Source organism: Peromyscus leucopus, chromosome 1, assembly GCF_004664715.2.
Source record: "Peromyscus leucopus breed LL Stock chromosome 1, UCI_PerLeu_2.1, whole genome shotgun sequence".
Classification (NCBI taxonomy): Eukaryota; Metazoa; Chordata; class Mammalia; order Rodentia; family Cricetidae; genus Peromyscus; species Peromyscus leucopus.
In genome coordinates this window covers 167215305-167239310 of record NC_051063.1, presented here as the reverse complement: position 1 = coordinate 167239310, position 24006 = coordinate 167215305, and the positions used below count along the sequence as shown (strand labels likewise).

The following is a 24006-nucleotide window of genomic DNA, read 5'->3' as shown; positions in this document are numbered from 1 at the left end:
GGTGGTGCGGCCTGGCCAGCTCTGGCCAGCTCCAGGAAACAGGTCCAAGAGGGGGTGCTGAGTGTGTGACTCACTAGTCATGGTTTGTCACGCAGGAGCCTGTCTGTCCCTTTCCTTTCCATCTCTGCCTGTCTCTAGGACACAGTCACATGTAGGTACTAATGCCAAAAGGGTAAACAGAGGCAGGCAATGCCCTCCCCACTCTCCTTGGTTTTTTCCATTGGAGAGACCCACGTGTTCCAGGAATACACCTTCACACTTTAAAGAACCTCACAAAATGCGGCCCAGTCCATACACAGCACCTTTACCTACTCTAAAACATCCCTGCCACACAGCTGGCACTTGGGAGGGAGGACTTGGCAGCACCAGTTAGGTGGAAACACACCTCAAACCTGGCAAGTGTTCTCCTGGGTACAACACAAGCAAAATGCCAGCCCACGGGCCCGTGGGAAGGTTTATTATGGTGGTCACCAGACATGGGAAAACAGACAAATGCCCTCAACGTGATCTCCTGGGTCCCTGGAAGGACAGCATGGGGAGCTCATGGCCTGCACTACATGGGGTGGGTCTCAATAACAAAGCCTAGGACCCCATTATGATAAAGCATAAAAACCCTGGAAAGGAGGTGGCAAAACCAAAGAGGAAGGGCAAAGGATATGGTCCCAAGAGTCAGGAGGGTCCCAAGTTCAAGGCTGTCTGGGCTACGGTGAATTCAAGATCATCCTGGGCAACAAGATGAGACCCCATCTCAGTATCAAAAAACAAAAACACGAAAGTAGCCAGATGTGGTTCACTCGGTGAGCTGAGGCCATGGGGCTGCTGTACGAGGTCATCCTAGGTAAGATACAAGCAAATACCAAGCTAGCCAGGGATATGTAGCAAGCAAGACCGTATTTCACCCCCCACCAAAGGGTAAAAGGAGGGCAGCCTAACAGTAGAGCCCCTGCTTAGACTCCACCAGGGAGGGCTGGAGACAAGCATGGCTCAGTGGTAGCACACTTGCCCGGCATGCACAGGGTCCTGTGTTCAATTCCCAGCATAGGAGAAGGATCAGGAGCTTCTGAAGTATAGAGAATGGATGGCACCACCTGTCTTCCCCTGGAGGGGGCAAGAAAGGTTTTCCCTTTATAGGAACTGCTCTGCTGTACCCTTAGTGTGTGAGGCGATTGCCAGCACGCATCCTAACGTCAAAAGGAACGGGCTTTAGAGGAAAAGACTATCAACGCATGTTTAGATGTGTATCTCATGAGTCTCCATGCCTCACTCTGCAGTGCTGGCCTCCACTTTGACGGCCATGTGGAAGTGCGGTGGTGACTTGAGCTGGCCCCTGGGGCCAGGCTGGCAGCTTTGTCTTTTGCTCTCATAGGCAGTGCAGGGAGGCTAACAGGGCTGCCAGCATCTGTGGGCGACGCCAGTGGCCCTGCACCAGGAACGCCCTGTCCCAGCACCTCAGCAAGCCCAGGGCTGCCACTGCTCACCTGCAGCCCAGTGCTGCCCACCTCTGCTCTCCGCAGCACGGGAGAGCTGCCCACCTCTGTTCTCTGCAGCACGGGAGAGCTCCGCCCAGCTCAGTGCTCAGCTCAGCCTGGTTTTCATTGCATTTTCTCCCTGTCCATGGAGCATCCTTTCACACTTACAGAAGCTGTGACTGCCCTCTGCCACGAGTGTCTACTCAGTACCTTTGCCTGCTTTTCTGCTGGGTCAGGCAGACCTTTGTGAAGCTAATCTGACTGTGTCCCTTTCTGCTGAAAACCAGCTGGGGCCTCATAGCCACAGCCATCTCCCTACCAGGAGCCCCCAGGCCATGCCCACCTCTGCCCCATTTCCACCCACCCTTACCCAGTCGCCTGCTCCAGCCACATGCAACTTCCTTCCCTGCACAAGGTCCTTGGCAAGAGGTCACCACGTGGCCACCAGATGCCCTGTGGGACTTGGGATTTCAGCTGACAGGCCCAAAGGGAGGAGGAAGTGGCGGAGGCAGGCCATGGGGAGCTGCGGCAGGTTGCCACGGAGAGGCATGAGCTTGAGGCTGGGACTTTGCTTGGGGGAGGATGCGATCCGGAGACCAGAGTGGGTATGGAGAACAGTGGGGAGGCTGGAGCAGCGCCAGGCAGCTGAGGACGGCAGCCAGGAGGGAGGGCTATAGAAGGGGTCGCCTAGAAACCCCATCCACTAAGAAGAGCGACCCCCGGGGGATGGCTCAGCTGGTGACGCGCCGGCGCTGTGAGCACCGAGAGCCAGGCTGGGTCCTGGCACTCACGTGAGAGCTGGGCATGGCAGGTGTGTCTGTACCCCAGTTCTGGGGAGGTGGAGACAGGCTGACACCTGGAGCTCACTAGCTCGTTGGTCTAGGCACACTGGTGAGATCCAGCCTCAACAATGTGGAGAGTCACCGAGGAACCCAACCTCTGACCTCCACGTGCATGCCTACACATGGGTACACACGCGCACAGACACGGTGACACCGTGACAAGTGGGGCCCTGGGGACGAGGCTCGGGGAGGTGGCAAGGATGAGTACCATCTGGGGGAAGTTCCAGAATGTCTGACCCAGACCCATGGGGAAACAGCAAAGTGGGAGGCACCCCCCGCCTGACACTGAGTCTGCCACACAACAGTGAGGAGGCGGTGAGGCTGGGACATGCCCCTCAGTGCAGGAGCACGGGGAACCCGCCAACCTGACTTCACTAGCTTCATTCTTTAGGGGTTTGTTGTTATTTTATGTAGGCCTGCTTGTGCACATGTGCAGTGCCCACAGAAACCAGAAGAGGGCGTTGGGTCTCCTGGAGCTGCAGTTACAGACAGTTGTGAGCTGGGTGTTGGGACCCAAACCCAGGTCCTCTGCAAGAGCAGCCAATGCTCTTAACCTCTGAGTCACCTCTCCAGCCTCAATGCACTGGGCTTTAAAAGTAAGTCATTTTATGCCCAGTGTGGTGGAGCACGCTTGTAAACCCAGCACCCAGGAGGCAAAGGCAGGGGAGCTGAGTTCTAGGTTAGCCAGAGACCCATGTGAGACTGTCTCAGAAAACTTATGAGATCTAAAAACAAACACACAAAAGTGATTTCTTCACTGTGAAATAAACACACAGACACTATTTATCATTTTAACCACTTGGAAGCGTGCATGCAGCCCAGCATCTTTAAACACACCGAGTGTTGTATAACCATCACCTCTCTCTACCCCAGCCTGTTCACCAGCCCAGCAAAAGAGAACGGCTCCTTCCCTGTGCCCTCAGCCCCCATAGCCTCTTCCACCTTCTGCCCTTTGTGCTGGTCTAGGCCCTGTGTACAGGTGGACCCATGCCATCATTCTCTTTATGCTTGGCTTTTATCACTAAGCCTAATCTTTTTAAGGTCCAGTCACACAATAGCATCGATTAAGGCTTCATCCCTTTCTATGGCTGAATAATATGCCATTGTGTGTACCTGCCAGTTTTCCCTTTCCATTCATGGCGGGATGCTAGGTTGTTTCCACTTACGGCCGCTGTGAAGAACACGGTAAGGAACTGGCTGTGCAAATCTCTCTCGGTCCCTGCTTTCCGTTTTTTGTTTTGTCTTTTTGTGACAGGGTCTCTCTACACAGCCCTGGCTGTCCTGGAACTCACTCTGTAGACCAGGCTGGCCTTGAACTCAGAGATCTGCCTGCCTCTGTCTTCTGAGTGCTGGGATTAAAGGGGGGCAGCCCCAGGCCTGGCCCCTGCCCTCACTTCTTTAACGTGCATCTGGGGTGGAAGCGATGGAGCACACGGACGGTCCATGTTTGTGTTTAACCTTACAAGAGGATGGTAAGCTGTTCTCACGGTGGCTGCCATCTCACAGTCCTGCCTGTGAAGAATGAGCTTCCAGTTCTTCTACCTGCCGAATACCTGCATTATTCCCCTCACTCCCACACAGCCCAGGCCTGCTCTGCGAAGATCCTCCTGCCTCTGTCTTCTAAGAGCCGGCCGGACTGCAGGCCTGAGCCAGCATGCCTAGTTACTCTTCCTTTTGTTTAGTAGAGGCTATCCTGGTTAGGTATGAGGTGGTAACAGACCACGGCAACTGGGAAAGTTGGTAAAACAGCAGCAGCATCCGCAGAAGGTGCTGGAACAACTGGCTTCCCATACACACAAAAGGAACTTGGACAGAAACTACACTGCACACAGCATGCAAAGGCTCATGCCCTTAAATGTGAAACTCTAAGATTTCCAGAACACAAAACAGAGGTGGAGGCAGGAGGAGTCTAAAGTCAAGGCCTGCCTGGACAAAAGAATGAGTTTATAGCCAGCGTGGGCAACTCAGGGCTGGAAACGTAAAGGCGGCCCAGGGACGCAGTGGTGGGTGGTAGAATGCATGCTTAGCACGTGCAGGGCCCTAGGTCCATCCTCAGTACTACACACACACACATACATATACACACACACACACACACACACACACACACACACAGAGACACACACACAGACACAGAAACATACACACAGACACACACAGAGACATACACACACACACACACACAGAGACACACACACAGAGAGACACACACACACACAAAGACACACACACAGGCACACACACACACACACACAGGCACACACACACAGGCACACACACAGGCACACACAGACACACACACACACAGACACACACACACAGACACACACACAGAGACACACAGACACACACAGACACACACACACAGACACGCAGACACACACACAGACACACGCAGACACACACACAGACACACAGACACACACACACAGACACACACACAGACACACACACAGACACACACGCAGACACACACAGACACACACAGAGACACACACACAGACACACACACAGACACACGCAGACACACACGCAGACACACACAGACACACACAGACACACACAGACACACGCAGACACACACACAGACACACACAGACACACACACAGACACACGCAGACACACACACACAGACACAGACACACACACACACACAGAGACACACACACAGAGACAGACACACACACACAGACACACACACAGACACACACACACAGAGACACACACACACACAGACACACACACACAGACACACACACAGACAGACAGACACACACACACACACAGAAACTGGAAGAAAGCGTCCAGGGCTTAGCTCAGGGCTCTCAGACTCCACAGCAAAGGCACAAACCATAAAGGGAGAAATGAAAGCAGAGGCCTTTCTCGGTTAAGAACATGGCCGTTCAGTGCCCAGCACTCCACGGACTCTCAACCGTCTGGACTCTGCTCCCAGGGAATCCATGCCCTCTTCTGGACTCCACAGGCATCAGGCTCGAACAGGCTCATACACATATATGCGCACATACTGTAGGCAAACACCCATACACATACAAATGGACAAAACAGTTAAAAATAAAGTTTTGTTTTGTTTAAAGAAGACTTTTCCTCTACCAAAGTTCACGTGAAGAGAATAGAAAGACAAGCCACAGGCCTGTGGTAGAGCGCTTGCCTGGCAAACACAAGAGGCCCTGGGTTCAATCCCCAGTGCTGACAGGGAAAAAGGCAAGCGACAGACTGAGAGAGACATTCACACGCCGCATACTGACAAAGGCCTAGCGTCTAAGATAAAGCACTCACAGAACTGAACAGTAAAAAAGCAAGCAGTTCAGTGAGAAAGTGAGCAGACGCCCCTCGACATGTCACCAAGGCAGATCCACAGATGGCAGATAGGTACCCCGAGTGTTCAACAGCATTAGCCATGAGGGAGACACGAACCCCCGCGACTGCGAGACAGCGCTCACACTCACTGCAGGAGTTGAGGCAGGGGACAGGGGCGACAGCAAACGAGACAGCGCTCACACTCCCTGCAGGAGTTAAGGCAGGGGACAGGGGCGACAGCAAGCGCTGGCGAGCCTGAGGGCAGCACCCTGCTCGCTGTATTGCTGCTGGCAGCAGAACGTGCAGCCACTCTGAAAGCCGCCTGGCACCCTCCTTAAAACCGGCACCTGCCGTACCTCCAAGCCATTACACGTGCGGTGTCTGCCCCGGCAAAACGGAAACTTATGCTCCACATAAAACCGACTATGGGAAGGTTTACCGAGGCTCTCCTTGTAACAGCCAAAAAACCAGACGCGGGCAGATGTCCTCCCTGGGCAGATGGTGAAACACCCTGGGTATCTCTGAGTGCAACCCAGCAACAGCAAGGAGGGCCTCCTAACAGACGCTACCATCTGCAAGTGTCTCCGGAGAACTAGGCTGCATGAATGAAGACCATTCCAGAAGGTTCTCCATGGAATGATTCTACTTATGTAACAACCCTACAATGAGAGAATATATAAAACTGGGGAATGGCCGGGTGGTGGTGTCGGTGGCGCATGCCTTTAATCCCAGCACTCGGGAGGCAGAGGCAGGAGGATCTCTGTGAGTTCGAGGCCAGCCTGGGCTACAGAGTGAGTTCCAGAAAAGGCGCAAAGCTACACAGAGAAACCCTGTCTCGAAAAACAAAACAAAACCCCCTGGGGAATGGATGCCCAAGGTTAGGGGTGGGAGGGTGTGGCTGTAGCAGGCCGGGGCGGGGAAGGGGCGACTGTGATGGAATGTTCAGCCTTGACCAGATAGCAGTCCACTTGATGGTTGAGGACCTAGGTGGCTTTGCAAGCTGTTACCACTCAGGGAAGATGGGGGAGAATGTGAAGATGTAGCTCATAATGCCTGACAGCTGCAATGGGAACCTACAGGTAGGTACCTGGAAATGTAAGCTGACTTAGGAGTATCAGTAGTCTATTTAAAACGACTTGAGACAAAGCCTCGTTAGGCAGTCCAGGCTGGCGGGTGTACACCACCATGCTCACATCTTTTAGCCTTCAATGTGCTGTTCTTCTCTCAGTTTCTTCTTCCACAAACTAGTTCATGCTTCTCTTTCTGGCCTCAGCCCACATGTCTCCCCCTCCAGGAAGCCACCCCTGGTTTTATGGATGGGCTTCATCACGGCAGCTGTCACTTTGCTGGCCCCTCTAGACTGGTGTTCTCTGAGTGCTGGTCCTGGACTCAGTAGGTGACCCCCAGCCTGGCCTGAGGGCTAACAGGTCCAGTGAAGGGACGAAAGGAACAAGGACCATACTGCTGATGGTTGCCAACCTCTGGGCTTAGAATCACCACAGAAATGTCTCTGGTGTGTCTATGAGGGTGCTTACAGAAGGTTAGCTGAACAGGGAAGACCCCCCCAAACACACACACACACACACACACACGCACACGCACACGTACGTACACACACACACACACACACACACACACACACACACACAGCACTAGCCCATGGGCTGGAGTTCAGGGCTTTGTAAAATAGAGAAAGTGAGGAGCTGGAGAGATGCTCAGTGGTTAAGAGAGTGTACCGCTCTTCCAGAGGACTGGGGTTCAGTTCCCAGCATCCGTGTTAGGTTGCTCACAACTACCTATTACTCCAGCCCCAGAGAATCGGACACCCTCTTCTGGTCTCTGTGGTGCGCACACACGCACATGTTCGAGCACAGAGAGAAAGCAGAGTACCAGCATTCGACCCTTTCTGCTTCCTGCTGACAGACATCAAGTGACCAGCTGCCTCCCCAGTCAGGATAAACTGTCCCTCAAACCCGAGCCCAGACAGACCCTCCTTCCTTCAGCCGCGTCTGTCAGGTGCTGGAGCACAACAGAGTAACTCACACAACTGCCACTGAGGACACTAAGAGGTGCCAGCTCTTCTGAGGGCTCCACTGTGATGGACTTACCTTACGTGGTTTCCAAAGTAGGAAGACAAGGTTCCCTGAGGTGGTGGTAGGGTTTGCACATGCCTCCAAACTACGAACTCAGCAGCGCAACTGGGTGATAAACCCCAGCTCATCTGGACTCTTGCACAGGAATCACTACAGTGGCCTATAGTGGCTTTGTAAACCAGCTTATCAGGGTGGGTCAGGGTCAGAAAAGAGCCATCCTGCTCAGCCATGGCCCTCCAGGAGACATCACAGCCCCTCTATAGAGAGAGCATAGGCCTATTTGGTGACCATGGATCTCCCAAGTTCTCCCCTGCTGGGCGGGGCTAGGGGGCGGGGATAGGAGGCCTGGGTGGGAGGAGCCCAGAGCAGGCTAGTTTTCACCAGGACCCTGTTGGAGAACTCCCCTGCTAATGCTTCCTTCTCTGGTTGGTGAGCTCTCAAGAGCAAAATACCAGACCGAGCAAGCTGGGGCCAAGAGCTGCCAATCTCACGCTATCCAAGCAGTTTACACCCAGGGAAAGACTGGGTGCTGCAGGACTGCAGGGGTGTGGCCCCTGGGACTTTGACTTTGGGCAGGGGACCCAGGGCAGGAGTCTCTGTTCTCCTCTGGCAGTGAAGGAGGGAAGGGCTGAAGGCATGAGCCAGCGCCCAAAGAGCTCACTTCCGGAAAGGGGTTTGCAGCGGCCGCCAGCGCTTGTCCTCTGCTCTGGGTGGCACATGGGATGTTTGCTGGATACCCAGGCACTGAAGTGAACCCAGAGGTTTCCACACCTTGCACAGGGTTCGACTTTGCACTGCAGAATACGCTGAGCCCTGTGAGCTTCTGAGATTGCGCACGTGCTGGCCAGTCCCTCTGCCTCGGTCCCATTCCCTGCCCACCCTGCCCACCCGCCCTGCCCACCCTGCCCACTCTGTCCCAGTTCCCTGCCCACCCTGCCCACTCTGCCCACTCTGTCCCAGTTCCCTGCCCACTCTGCCACCACCCTGCCCACTCTGCCCACCCACCCTGCCACTCTGCCCACCCACCCTGCCACTCTGCCCACCCACTCTGCCTACTCTGTCCCAGTTCCCTGCCCACCCTGCCCACTCTGCCCTCGCCATAACACAGCAGGCCCCGCGACTCTTGCTGCAGCAAGGGACAAAGGCCCCGGAACCCTCAGACCCAGGCCGCGAACCCAGGCCGAACACTGCGGCCCTCCCGGGCTCTCCTCCTGTGACACGCGAACATCCTGGTGCAGATGCCCTGCAGCCAGTTCCACAGGGTGGAAGCTGCTATTTTAGACAGTTTATCAAACCACTGTCCCGAGAGCAACGGGAGCCCCTGGTGGCTCGCCTGGGCCCCTTGCTGGAGACATGGGACGACAGGGAGCCCAGCTACAAGATGTGATGTGCGCACCATGCGCCTGTACAGGCATGGAGGAGGGGCTGTTAGGCTCCATTTTACAGAGGAGGACCACGAGGCTCAGGGAAATAAGGCACCAACCCCAAGTCACACAACACACGTCTGTGGCAGGTCGGGTCAAAGTCCACTCACTGCACCTCCAGCATTCTTTCATTCTGTCACTCAGCCACGTTTTGTCTCTTTAGGACAGTCTCCCTATCCACCCTGGCCTGGCCTGGAACTCCAGGACTCCTTACAGAAGGTGCTAGAAGCACAGGTATGAACCATCATGTTGTTGTTGTTTTTTTCCTTTTAAAATTTGTATCCTCCAAGTTAACTTGACAGACATGCAAACATTAAGTCACTGAATCATTGAACCCAGATGTTCACCCACAGCAACAGCTTCAAAATGGTGCATTTGTGTGTGCACTCACAGACACACACACCCACCCCCGCCATGGCAACTGCAGGGACAGAAGGCTGTTCAAGAGGCCTTGGACCTAGTCTGGACCAAATCAGACAGAAGAAAATTGGATCTTAAGGTAACTGCAAAGTGTGAGGCTATTATGGAATTCTTGTCAACAGACAGATCTGAGAATTCTGACTCAAGTACATAACGCTTAGAGTTTGTTTTGAAAGAATCACCTGGGATGGGGCTGCAGCTGCCGACAGACGCCTGGGTGGATAGGAAACCGCTCTCTCAAGTCTGCATGATGTAACACAAAGGTGTCCCACGTTTATGAAGGGAGATGCCTGGATTTCGGTGAGTCTGTGGGAGCATGGCCCTCCTCAGCCATAATGCTAACAACAGTGATCAGACTCTCAGGACTCAGCGACAGCAGTGCTTGGCCTCACATGTGCTGACTCATCAGTTCCCCAGCCACCCTGGCAGGGAGCCAGCCATCACCCCCAACTCCAGATGTGGGAACTGGGACGTCTGAGCTCTGGCCTTACCCAAGAAAGCGAGGAAGCTGTCCTCGAGGGGCAGGGAGGTGGTGCAGACCCAGCTCGTGGGGAGTAACATAAGCCCTGCGATGTGATTGGTCCCATCTTTAACACAAGCCCTTGCTGGCGCGAAGCAGGGTCAGCAGGCTGTTCAAGTCCTGGCAGCCAGAACTGTACCGGCAGTGATGACCAGACACAGGCCCACAGAGTGGCTGGAGGCTGCAGGCGACAGACACAACCCCAGGACACTGCAACTCTCTGTCCCAGGAGTGGGAGGCAGGACCAGTGATGTCCCCTCCTTCCCACGGAAGATGTCCTGGGCCTATAGGAGCCATATTCCCTCCAGCCTCCCTGGAGAAACCAGCCAGGGACAGGGAGAGCAGACATGCATGGGCAAGATGGGGGGGGGGGTGTCACAGAAATGCGTATGCACATGTATGCGAGTGTGCGTGCAAAGTAGTGCCCAGTCCTGTGGATGGCCCAGGAGAGGTGGCTGCCACCCCACCAGGCACAGAAACCTACTGTGTCCTCCTCCACTGCCCGTCTGTGACTACAAATATCAGTCCTGCCTCCCCAGAGCGTGCTGTGACTTAATCACTTGGTCAGATACTTACAAAGCACAGGAATGTCCCTGAAAGCGAATACAAGTGTGCCATTCTCCCCCTCAGGCCACCAGAGGCACTTTGAACAAACTACAGGGAGGGGTGGTGTGTCCCATGTCATGGGCCTGGGCCTCTGCCTCCCCTAAGCCTGGCCAGTCTTTCTGCTGATGAAATGGGAACCAGCCAGAAAGTCACTCCTCTGAGAGAGGCTGACAGCGAGGCAGGGAAGGGCAAGGCCAGTACCCAGAGGCCTTTCTCCAGGCCACCCTCCCCCACCTAGGGCCACCAGAAGTCTGGGGCCTGCTGAGGAATGTGAGGAATGAAATCATGCCTGGTGCAGCCATCTCTGGGTCCCTCCCCCTCCAGACACGGAACCCACGGGGTCCAGCCAGCAGCCTCTCCCGAGAGAGAAAGCCTCGGCCATCATTCAGTGCCCTGCTGCACCTGCTCACACTGCCAGCCCTCTCCTCAGTTCCCTCCAGAAGCCCTGGTCCCCACAGGGGCCCCCATCTACAGCACCCAGCCCAGGCATCCCCCAGGACCCTTATCAGTGTGTATGGTGGACAGCTGTGACCAGCCAGCGGCTGCAGGGCTGATTCCCAGATGGGCAGGCTTCCCAGGTACCCCGACCTCTAAGCCAAGCCCCCCTAAGTGAGACACTAGCTGGGGGGGAGACACAGGGACAGCGACCCCGCCCCCGCTGACACATGGGAGATACAGGGTATCCCCAAATTCCACTAAGCCTACCAAGGCCCCCCTTGCTCCCTCCCGCCACACTCTGGGGAGACCCCAGCAGAGTCTTCCACATTCCTCAGTCTGTTCCATGATAATTAAACAGTAAGCTGATTAGTCAAGGAAAACCTTTAATTAGTCCCTGAAATCATTCAGGAAAATTACAGCCTCTCTGGGCACCCTACCCGTCCTCTGCAGGGCCCAGGATGGTACCACAGAAAAAGCAGAGAATGGGGGAGGTCTCCACCCTGCAAAGTCAAATCTGGGGAGCCAGATGTCTTACGGGAGTAAAGGGGAGAGAGCTCTGCTCCATCATAAAGTAGCTGGAATGAACCCACAGGAGGCAGGCAAGACCCCTGATGGGAAAGTATGACACCGCTCTGAGGGCCACGAGAAAAGACATAAATAGACAGACATACCACATTCATGGATTTGGGAGGGGGAGGCAGGCAAGATGGCTCAATGGGTACCAACCTGAGTCCAATCCCCAGAAGCCACCTAAAGATGGAGGGAGAAAGCCAATGTCACAGGATGTCCTCCGGCCCCCACAAGCACACTGCAGCACATTTGTGCACACTCTCATACATGTGCACCATGCACACTGACTCAGAAATGAGAAGTGAAAATTACAAGGGTAGACAGCCCGAGGGCAGAGCGAGAAGGTGCCTGACTAGGCCTTTGAGTTTTGAAGGCCACTGAGAAGCTGCCCTGCCTGATGACTGCCCGGGAGATGCCAATCACATGGTGGAGACATCAGAATCATCTTGGCACCAGGCCGTGACTGCACCAACGATTCCCCACGGTGCCAGGCTCATGTTTTCATCTGGAAAATGGGTCAGATGGGTGTGCCCGGCCCGCCCCCGGGATCCAGGAAGGCCCGGGCTGCAGTGTAGGGGCCCTGTGCAGGACCATGGCATGCACCTTCGACTAGTTTCCCTACTAAAGGCCTCACGAGGATGTGCAGCCTTACACGAACTTCCCAGGGCAGAGGTTGTGTTAGGCCTTCTGCCCCAAGCAGGGCAGCCCCAGGTGGTTGAGGCCAGGAGAGAGAGACTCCAAATGAGCAGCACCTCAGTCTGTGACCTCCTCTACAACAGGCCAGCATGCACTTGCTGGGAGAAAGAGAAACAGTCCCTTTTGTTTTATGTGGCAGGCATTGGGAGGAGCTTGTGTGGGGCAGAGCCTCCCAGCATCTTGGAGCACAGGGCAACTTAAGGAGCACATTCTAAACAGGAATACACACTACGGAATGAAAAATCCAGAGTGACCAGCAAGATTTAAATGTGGCCTTACCCCCAAGTGGGACCTGACCCCCACGTCTTCAGTTCCTCAAAGGCTCCCAGAGACTCTCCCCACAGACATCCACAGGAGCCAGGCTAGGGCCGGAAGGTTCTCTAGGCAGCCTGCCCACAACGCCTCCCTGCTTGGGTCCCCCAGCACACACTCTGGCAATGACTGTAGCCCACCACATTTACAAGCACTGGATACAGGCCAGTAAGAACAGAGTAAGGGACAGGTAACAGCACTGGGAAGCTGGCTGCGGTGGGGATGGGCCTGGACAGGGACCAGGTCACAAGGGCATCTAAGCAACGACGCAGAGTACAGAGACAAGGACGCAGCTGCCCGGCTTGTCCAGCGGGGGGGGGTGGGGGTGCACTGAAGACTTCAGAGTCAGCAGTTCCCCAAAGGGGGCAGCAGTCAGTGGAGAGGAGGAGACGGCCAGGGCTCTCGGAGCAGTTAGAACAAAGGCTCTAAGGTAGAACTTAGCCTGGAATGATCCAGGAACCCTGTGGCAGAGAAGAGAGAAGAGTGGCCTGAGGTGAAGGCCCTCACCAGGGCTCCTGGCTGTGCCGACACAGAGGAAGGCACCTGTGGGGAGGAGGAATCAAAGAGTCTGTGGCACGGGCTGCGAGGGCAGCTGCAACAGGGAAGAAATGTGTCAGACGCCAGCCAGGTGACACTGGGCAAGGAGACAATCCTGAGAGCACAGGGAGAAGAGCGAGGAAGGGTGAGGACCAGACCAAGGTGTGCAAGTCAAGGGAGACCATGGGTCAGACCTGCCCTGGGAAAGGCGGGTTGAAAGGCACGGCCTGCTTCCAGCTCCTTGTTAGTGTCACTCTTTGGTCAAGGTGTGTGTCCCTAAGCTAGACTGAGCCTAGCAAGGGATGTCTGACTTCTGGGCCCCCTGGGGCTTCCATCTAGGGCCCCTGGCACAGGCCTTATCTCTTATTCCTCGAGGGCATAAGAATTAGGATTTACAGAAACACAGGTGAACAAGTGCTGTCCCAGATTTTTGGAGGCTGAGACAGGAGAATTGCCATGAGGTTGAGGCCAGTCTGGACTCCACTGTCAGACCCTGTTTCAAAACACACAAACCAATCCATAAATAAAACCGGTCCAAGGTCAACCAGAAAGTCTGGCAGTACCAAGCGCTGTCGAGGGCCGAGGATGTGGGCTGGGCGACTCGGAGCAAGGCAAACTCTCAGCACTATTGACTTGTCTCCCGATGGTGAGGGCATCCTGCCCTCTGCCCTGGGAGTGGCCTGTGGGAAAAGGCATGCATGGCCAGGGACCAGGAGACCCTGGGGAGAGGGCACCCACCCCCCAGCACAGCAGGGGACTCACACACAGATGTGGTACACAATGGGATGAAGGAGGTATTAATGTACAGTCAAGCAGATCTATCTCACAGAGCTCAGGGGAAGAAGAGGTACAAGGACGAGTCACTGGAAGATTCCATGTGTGAGTCTGAAAGCAGCCAAGATGGCACTGTGATTCAAGAGTGGCATATCTGTCAGGAAGAATAAACACCATGGCTCCCACAGCTGGGCAGACCCCATGAAGGGCATGATCCCAGGGAAGATGAGTGGGCGCTATGTCTTCTGTCTGTCTCCCGAGATGGGGCCGAGCATGCAGGGCCGCCTTACAATGCCTGGTTCAGATAATTATATTTTATGCATTGTTCTATATTTGACAATTAGTAACAAGTCTTTAAAAAGGTGATAGAATCGGGGCTTGGAGAACTAGTTCAATAGGAAAAGAACGTATTCTGTAAGCGTGAGGACTCAAGTCTGGCTGCGTGTACCTATAACTCCATGGGTGGAGACAGAAAAGGTCAGCTTCTATGCTGTGAGAGACCCTGTCTTACGGCAGGAGAGTAGAGCTCAGTACAGGCAGACACCCAAGGTCCTGCTGTGCTCTCTGCACAGAACACACAGAGAGTCGTGGAGAAGGCTGGAAGGCATGGCTCTGGGGTGAAGTCCTTACCTAGAATCCCCCAGTGAGGGGCTGGGGTGTGGCTCTGGGGTGAGTTCCTGTCTCCCATGCACATAGGCCCTATCTTTAATTCCTAGCATCTCCCGTGCATACACACACACACACACACACACACACACACACACACACACACACACACAGGTAGTATAATCACAAATGCTGTATGTGGACAAGCATTTGAGATGAACCATCTCTGAATGGGCTACTGTGGAGATTTGTAGGGAAAGAAAGGCAGGCTGTGGAGACCTGTGGGCAGTAAGGAGGGAGGGGTCCCCCACGAGAAGAACAAGGCTGCCTTAAGGAGGAGTCCCTAGCTGGGGGGGAGTGTGTGGAGAAGTCTTCGGTGTCCTGTTTCTTCCCCTGACCATTTTTACTGCTGACTGTGGGGATAGACAAGAGGGCTAAGCCTTGGCATCTGTCCTGAGGTGAAACTGAACCTGGGATCTGGAACCGCACAATGGGGCTTTATCAGAGGTTCCTGGGGCAGGGAGGGGTGGGACATCCTCTCTGAAGGAGGCCCCACCTGCCTAGGTCCCTTCGGAGCTCCCCTGCAGCCTGGAATGAAAACACCACGCTGGCAGCGGCCACAGCGCTAGCCACAGTTAGCGGCAGCCCTCCTGGTCCAAGTCCGCCACAGCACTAGCCATAGTTAGCGGCAGCCCTCCTGGTCCAGGCCCAGCCCTGCTTGCCGTGGCCAGCTGTCCTGCCTGGCCAGCCTGCCGGCTCTTCATTCCTGCCCTACCAATGGAGACGTGACGCCTGGCTGGTGACCGCAGCCAGTGAGTTCAAGGACACACTCAGAGTGGGGCCTGGCGGCTCACACCTATAAACCCAGCACTAGGGATGAGAGGACAAGAAAGCCACTAGTTCAGGGTCAGCCTGAGCTACACAGTGAATCCCAGGCCAACCTGGGCTACAGTGTAAGACCTTTTCTCAAGCATACCAACATAGAAAACACAAGAATAGTTTAAACAAAACGAAAGGCTGAGCATTAAGCCCATCCGCCTTCGCCCAGCATTCTGCCTGTTGAATATGCACTTTAGTCTCCAGACACCCCTTCAAGGAAGTAGCATTACCACCACATCTTTGAAAATAAGGTCTAGGAAGCCCAGGCTGGCCCTGACCTCAGTCCTCCTGCGTCCCTCCGGAATGCTGGGATCACAGGCACATGCTACCACACCGAGCCAGGGGGCTTCATCATTATCCCCATTTCCAGATCCTGGAGGGCTCCAAGGCAGACAGGAGCCATGACTTGTCTTGGGTCACACATTAGTGAGTAGGGACAAAGCTGCCTCGCGAGAAGTCGGGAAGCAAGTCCCAGATCTATTACCAGCTCATTACAAGACTGTGCCCCAAGCCTCTTTTAGGAAAAGGGAAGTGATCAGCTACAGCAGCACCCAGAGAAGGATGCTGAGTGCCTTTCAACAACACTTTCACTAACCCAGGGGTCCACAATCGAAGTGCCAGATAACATCCCGCCGGAAGCAGCAAGAGTGTGGGGTCTTGAGATCGTGGGGTGGCTGCACAGTAACCAGGCGGCACCCGTCTGGCAGAGGGAACTGCTCTGACCCTCACGCTCAGTTCCTGGCACCCACACTAGCACAGCCTTGTTTTAGTCATTCAGCCCTGTCTGCGGCACAGAAGGGGCAGAGACCATGTGAGCCATGGGATACTCAAGAATACGCTCTGCTGTGACCCAGAGCTGTGAAGGCAAAGTACAAGATGCGAGCCAGGTGTGATGGTACACAGCTGGAATCCCGGCACTCAGGAGGCTGAGGCAGGGGGATCGAATGACACAAACATGGTGGTGTGGCCCATTTGAGTGAGAGCAAAAGGGAAGGAAGTGCTTGTAGAACAAAAGTAGTGAGAGAGAATTCTGACCCCAGGAACAATGCACCGTATTGGGAAAGTGACCAGCATCCTAGACACTGTATCTCCAGACTGCGTGTGGTTTCCAGTGATGACGTAGTGACTAGGTAATCCATGCACGTGCAGAACAACGTGCCTTCGTAAAATGAAAATGCAGGAAGAGAATGAGGTCAGTGACAGATGGCTCCAGGGTCCTTGTGCAGAGCCCTGGCACACATGCTGTATGTGGGGGGGTGGGGGGGTGGAGGTGGAGTTGGGGGAGGGAGCGTGTGTGAGCACTGGGGCTGTGCTTCAGGTAAGGCTGGGGACAGGATGCCAGGAGATGAGAGACACATCTGGAGAAGCCATCAAGTCATAGATTATGGAGGACTCACCAGGCTCTGAGCTGAGGAACACTTTGCATGCAGAAGTCCCTTAAATCTGCCTTGGGCTTGGCAGGCAGGGAACTGAAACCATCCTGTTTTACCAGGAAGAGGCTAACTCTTCCCCAGAGGATCCCGGGAAGGAAGACTGACCAAGAGATATGGCAGACCAGTACTGACTACAGTCAGGGAAGCCCCCAGTGCCCTCTGCGTCACTGGGAAGGAAGAGCAGGACACAAGCAGCCCCAGGAGACAGGCCGCAGTGAGCCGTGGCTTCTGTCGTGGCTTCTGTCGTATCTGTCACTGTGTGCTCCCCTGGGGCCGGGGAGTTCCCCTTCTGACCTTCCTTAGCACCCCCCAAACCTTGCTGTGGGCCAAGACGTCCTGCAGACAATAAGCCTCGGCCCCGGATGAGTGGGGGGGGGGGCAGTCCATTTCCCTGCCGCGACTTGGAAAGGGCTGGCTTCCTACTGGCAGCCTTCTGATGGGGAGATGTAAGGAACAGCTGCTGGGGACACCCCTGACCGGCGTCTGCCAGGAAGTCTAGCTCATCACAAGCCACAGGCCAAGAAGGGTGCACAGTAGTGCACAAGGGAAGGAAAGGCAGGGTTGTGAGGGTGCCAGGGGACACGGACCCAACACCCAGCACTCCTCGTGGCCAATGGGTCCCCAGGGAACTTGTCTGAAAAGAACTGACTGGGTAAAGCCCCTGGGAATAGAAATGGACACTGTCCAGTCAAAGCTACTTTCAAACCACTGGAGGGCTGCCAGGATAACCAGTGATTCTGGAGCCCTGAGCCAGGGTTCAAATCCTGGCCCTCCTCTGTCCTGACACTTGCCTGCTGGGTACTTCAGACACGTCTCCTATCTCCCTGGGTCTGTTTTCTCGTGTCTGAAGTTGCAGAATCTGCTTCCTAGACTGCTGCAAAGACCACGTGTGTTAATTCACAGGGGCCCCGCTCCACCGTGACCCTTCCCTCCTATCACCACACCCCTGCTGCCTCTCCCACAAGCCATCCCTTTGGTGCAGCCTGGGTTACCTTGGTTTTGGGGGGTATCTGATCCCACCTCCTGAGGTTACAGGCATGCACGATGAGTCTGGTTTCCCTGACACTGGGATGGACCAGGGACTCACCGCTCTACCAGCTGAGCCACATCCGCAGCCAGCCGAAGCAAGCTTCATAAAGGGGAAATTACAGCAGCCAAGCCCTCCCCGTGACGCAGACTGGAAGCCAAGCTCCTCACCTGGCCGGCCCTGCAGCACTTGGCCATGCGCGCCGGGTCCAACACCACCGTCCGCTCAGCTCCACTCTCGCGCAGGCCCGGGCCTCTGCACCCTCGGAACCCTCCACCTGCTCTACTTTTCCACTCTCCGTTCAGGGCCTGGTTCACTCCTTCTCAACGAGAAGGGACCAGATGTCCCTTTCTCCAGAAAGCCCCAGAAACTCCCCCTCTAACCCCTCTGACCTGGGTGTCACCACCCAGGGACAAATCTGCCAGCCTCTGTTAGCCCTGGGAACAATAACCACAAAGACAGAGTGTAACTAGGTCTTTTCCCACATGTCTACCCTGGGAGGTATCCTGAAGGGAAGAGGCCCAAAGCTGGGGCCAATGTCAGGCACGCCCTACAGTGACGGCCAAAGCCCCTGAAGTCTGTCCTCTGCCCTCTACCCTCAACACAGGACCATGGGCATCAGGTACCGAGGTCACACGGCCTGCCTCCTCAGGTGGTCTCACTGCCTGGAGTGATGGGAGGCTCATCACGTCCAGCCTGAGGAAAGCATCCCAGCCAGGGCCGCAACTCCCAGAGAACAAGAGAAGCGCTGTGCGCTGCTGGGAAGCACACAGCACCGCGCTCCTGGAGAGCATTTCTCAGCATCGGGGCCAACTGCGGTCTCCACCACAGGTGGGAGCCCAGACACTCTGTGGCCATGACCCACAAGGAAACATTCTAGAACCTTCATCACAGCACAGTGACACTCCAACAAGCACCTGACCACATGACCACCAAAATGTGAAAGGATGACTCCTATGTGACGTGTCATGACAGAGAAATAATGCACGGAAAACAGGTGACCCTGCAAGGCGTTTACAGTGCAGGACACTGTGTGGCCTGTTCAGGTGACACAGCATCTATGCATTGTGACCCAGTGGACATGAGCCACCCAGGGAGGGGCTTCCAAAGGACTGAGGCCACCCCAGCCCCTCGGGAGGCCAGATCGGATCTGCTGCGTGGGCTGCTCAGGCGGTGCTGACGAGAAGACTATCAGCCTCCCTACCGCCTTCCTGGTGGCTGTGCAGCTCCAGTTTCCCAGGGAGCTAGGACGGAAGAGAGGTGCTGGAGAGACAGACGGCACCCCTGGGTATTCTCCTGGGGTCTGACGGGGAGGCCGGGGTCATCCCGACACTGAAAGCTTCTGCTTTCCTCTCTAGCCTACCACAGAGCATAAGGAACAAACTAGTCAATAGAAAACACTCACAAACTGAGCAGGGCGGTGGTGGCGCACGCCTTTAATCCCAGCACTCAGGAGGCCAAGGCAGCTGGATCTCTGTGAGTTTGAGGCCAGCCTGGGCTACACAGAGTTCTAGGACAGCTAGGGCTACACAGAGAAACCCTGTTTCAAAAAAACAAAACAAAACCCCCAAAACCCAAAACTGGTCAGTGCCAAGGCAGGGGCCCAAAGCTCGGTCTCCAATGACACAGGCCCCATCTCTCCTTATCTGTGCCAAGCTGGTACTGCGAGCCCGGGAGGCTGGGGTGGCCTCCCAGATCTGGTGCTGGCAGCAGGCCAGTTCCCTGACAGTCAGCAGCAGTTGGGGGTTGGCTGGCTGTGGGAAAGTCCAGAGTTATCGGCAAGACTAGGGCTCCTACAGCACGCCAGGCCACCCGGTGCCTGCTGTATGCCGAGCGGTGCTGCTGTGTGCCGAGCGGTGCCTGCTGTATGCCACCCGGTGCCTGCTGTATGCCACCCGGTGCCTGCTGTATGCCGAGCGGTGCCTGCTGTATGCCGAGCGAGTGTCTCCACACCAGCACCCTCATCAGGCCCACTCTGCAGAGGAGAACGCTCTGCAGGGTCCGGATAAGTGGCCCTCCCCAGGTTCAACTCCTGGGGCTGTCCCCTGGCCTCCACACGCCCAGGAGGGCTTATGCACATATTGCTCTTTCTGACCTTGTGTCCCTTCCTGTCCCTCTTACTCATCCTTCAGAGCTTCCTCGAGGGACTTTCCAAGGACAGGAACCTCAGGACAGACCCAGAGCATGGGCACTCTCCTTGTCCTAGCGTCATTCACAGAGGTGACTCAGTGTCCCTGGCTGAGGTCTGGCCCCAGCCTGCTCCCACAGGAGACTGAGCAGGCCCTGGGTAGGGTAGGGCTGTGTGGCTCTTGTCCTCTAGCCACCATCCCAGAAGCCAGCACAATGCCTAACAGCCCCGGAGCGCTGGCAGCCAGCGGGTGCTCCAGAAGCACCCTGAACCAGCAGCAGGTGCACACGCCCCCGGGAACCAGGAAGAGGCAGAATGGGCTCTCCCACACACGGAGGAAGAAAGCAAAGCCCAGAGCCGCCCAGGGCTGGCTAAGAGTGACCACAGTGGAAAGATGACTGGCTGGGACAGGACCAAGCCTCACAACAGCAGCAGCTGAAAGGGTGGGAGCCACTGAAGACCACAGGGACAGCATGCGGTGTTAGGAGAGGGAACTCCTAAGGTCACACCCACCCAACCAGAAGCTCACTGGACTCTGGGCCACCCACCAACATGCCACTCCCCCTCCCCTCCCAGGTCACACCCTTCCAAGGAGGCTAAACACTCTGTTCCCACCCAGGGAGTGGCCTGGATGTCTGCTTCCAGGAACAGACCTCCTAGGAAGTGGACAGTGGGGCAGGTAGGGGCAGGAGCTTCGATCAGCTTTCTTGGCGTTAGTTTTCCTATCTGGAAAATAGGGGTGTTCTTTAATACTCAGCTCACCCATCTCACAAGATAAGGGACGAAACAAGACCAGGCATACACAGTGTGTGCTGTCTCGTTAAACATTAACCAGCAGCAAGATCCTTTGAAAGGAAGGGGCAGGCCACAGCAGCACTCTGGGCCATCGCTCCGGAGCTGGAATCTCAGCTGCTCACCTTACTCATTAGCTGACCCGGGGCAAATCACTTAGTGTCTTAATAACAGCGTCGGCCCCAGTGATGTGCTGGGCGCCAAATGAGTGTGTTCGCAGAGCGTTAACGCTGAGAGGTGAGCCTAGCCTGTCATCAGGGGTTCACCAGAGTGTGGCCTTCCTTATTTGTGGGAGGGGGCTCCCTTTCTTCGCCGGGACGCACTGTTGAAGGCTGTTAGACGTCCCCGGCCCCCTCCCCCGGACGCACCCCGCTCGGGCTTTAGCTTTCGACCCCACCAAACATCTATCCCATGCCCGTCAGATGTTTATCTTTGCACACTACCTACGCCCTGTCTCACCGCCCCTGCACCTAACCTCGCGCACCGACTCCCCAGCCCGGCCGCCGCCCCTTCTCTGGGCTGTGACCCCGGGTCCTTCCAGGCACGCCCTCTTCTCCAGCTACCGCGCGCTCGCGTTCCTGAGAAGCGCCCCGAACCCCCACGCACCATTCCAAACTTGGCACGATTTCACACTCGGCCACGCCCCCTCCGCGGGCCTAACCTCGGGTCGCCACGGCCCCCTCCCCCACCCTCGGTTTTGACCCGCGACCCTCTTCCGCGCGACCCTTTCCACCAAAGTGAACTTTGACCCCCCCGGCCCCGCCCCCCACGGCTGCTCCCCCACAGCGCGTGCCCGGACCTCCCACCCCAACCACAAGCCTCCCGCACGGTAAACCCCCTAACGTACCGGCTTGGCGCCGCGGTCGCTCGCGGCCTGCCTGCTCGGCCCGGAACTCTGGCTCGCGCACCGCCTTCAGCGGTCCCGCGCCGCCGCCGCAGCGGCTACTGCCGCCGCCATGTTGAATCCCCAACGAACATCCGGGGCCTCCCGTACTCCTCGCCGCCCACTGGTCCCCATAGCAACGGAGTTGACCGGGTGTTGGGCGGGGCCTAGCCAGGGGCGGGGCTATGCGTCGGGCAGGGTTCCCCGCAGCCGCTGCTGAGAGGTGCGGATTGTCCAATCGGAGACCTCGGGAGAGAATGCGGAGCCGAGATTGGAAAATTTGGAAAAGGTGCGGGGACGCTGAGTCCCCGCCCACTCAGATTCTTAAAGCGGAAATGACGGCTTTCTTGTCAGATTGCTGCTGGCTCCCAAAGATGTAAAGACAGTGGAAGACTGTAACATAAAGCACTTCTTATACCCGAGTTAATACACGACCGGTTCTGGAATAAGCGGGTACCACAACCCTGTTGATTTCATACTCATTTTACAGGTAAAGAAGCAGGCTAAGGCAATGTTACTTAGTTTATGATCTCAGGAAGCAGGTTTTGAATGAAGTACAAATCTGGAAATCTGACACTACGTGATCTTAATCTTTTAAATAAGTTTGGGGTTTTTATTTGTTTGTTTTGTTTTTTAATTAGTCACGGGTATGTGAGAAGATTCAGTGGGTAAGAGGTGCTTGCTGCCAAGACCAAGGACTTGAGTTTGATCTCCTGGACCTGCATGATGGAAGCAGAGAAATGACTCCCACTAGTTCCTCTCTGACCTCCACAAATGAGCCATAGACATAAATTAATTAAATAAATAAATGTAATTAATATTTTAATTAATCAGTATGGAAAACACAGGAAAAGAAACCCATAAAAAAATACACCCTTGCATCTATGGTATAGATATAATATAAAGATGCTTTCTCATCTTGAGGTTTTTGAGGGTTTTGTTTGTGTATTTGGGTACTAGGTATTGAACCTAGGACCTTTTCCAGGAGAGGTAAGCAGGGATAGGTAAGTCCCCAGCCCCAGGGAATTCTAGGCAAGTGCTTTACTGCTGAGCCACTTGGGAGTCTGAGATTACAGGCTTGCCCCAAACAGGCCTGGCTTTCTCTGGTTCTATTATTGGCTTTTCCCTCTGTCTGGAAGATTCTCTTCTTCAAGGCAGCCTCCTGCCTCCCGCTCAATGCTCCTTTTTCTCAAGCATTCTCTTCTCTGGAAGACCCAGCCTCCCCACCTTGTGCTACCAAACCCTTTTCTGCTTTGCCTTATTTTCCTTGGCTGACTGAGGTTTTGTTTGGCTCGCCAGTTTGGTTTCATGAGACAGGCCTCACTCTGTAACCCAGACTGACCTTGAACTCGACTTTGCTCACCGCTGCATGTTAGTACTCAGTACCTATTTGCAGAAGGAATGAATAAGAGGTAGTTCCACCCTCTAAAGGTTCAGGGGGATGCTACTGCCTGTCCTCTGCACGGGTGCTCTGCCAGACACATAGCAGATGTTTTGATTCTATCTGTGGAAGCCATGAATGAAGAGCTGCTGCTGAGGTATTCTCTGTTGACCTGCTTTTCTCTCCCTCTGTCTCTCCATCTTATTTTGGGTTGAATCCAGGGTCTCCAATGCACTAAAAGAGTGTTCAACTGGGCTGGAGAGATGTTTAAGAGCACTGACTGCTCTTCCAGAGGTCCTGAGTTCAATTCCCAGCATCCACATGGTGGCTTACAACCATCTGTAATGAGATCTGGCTCCCTCTTCTGTATTCATAACAAACAAATATATATATATATATATATATATATATATATATATATATATTTTTTTTTTTTTTTTTAAAGAGTGTTCCACTACCGGAATTACAGGCATAAGCCATCATCTGCACTGGGTAGTGGCTCAAGCCTCTAATTTTTGTTTCTTTCTTTTTTTGTTTTTGTTTTTGTTTGTTTGTTTTATTTTTCTAGACGGGGTTTCTCTGTGTAGTTTTGGTGCTTGTCCTGAATCTCGCTCTGTAGATCAGGCTGGCCTCGAACACAGATTCACCTGACTCTGCCTCCCGAGTGCTGGGATTAAAGGCATGTGCCACCACCACCCGCCCTTTTTCTTTTTTCTTTCCCCCCAAGACAGGGTTTCTCTGTATAACTCTGGCTGTCTTGGAACTCACTCTGTAAACCAGGCTGGCCTCAAACTCAGAGATCCGCCTGCCTCTGCCTCCCCAGTACTGGGATTAAAGGTGTACACCACCAGCCCCAC

The 24006-nt window shown here is 55.0% G+C and overlaps 1 protein-coding gene across 1 annotated transcript in view; it reads right to left on the bottom strand.

The window, feature by feature from the left end:
- The window catches only part of Pak4 (p21 (RAC1) activated kinase 4), a 41320-nt gene extending 19456 nt beyond the window's left edge, over positions 1–21864 (bottom strand). The window contains exon 1 of the mRNA XM_028859159.2: positions 21733–21864. The gene's annotated coding sequence lies outside the window, so the exon portion shown is untranslated. The remainder of the gene's footprint in view (positions 1–21732) is intronic.
- Positions 21865–24006: the final 2142 nt, after the last annotated feature.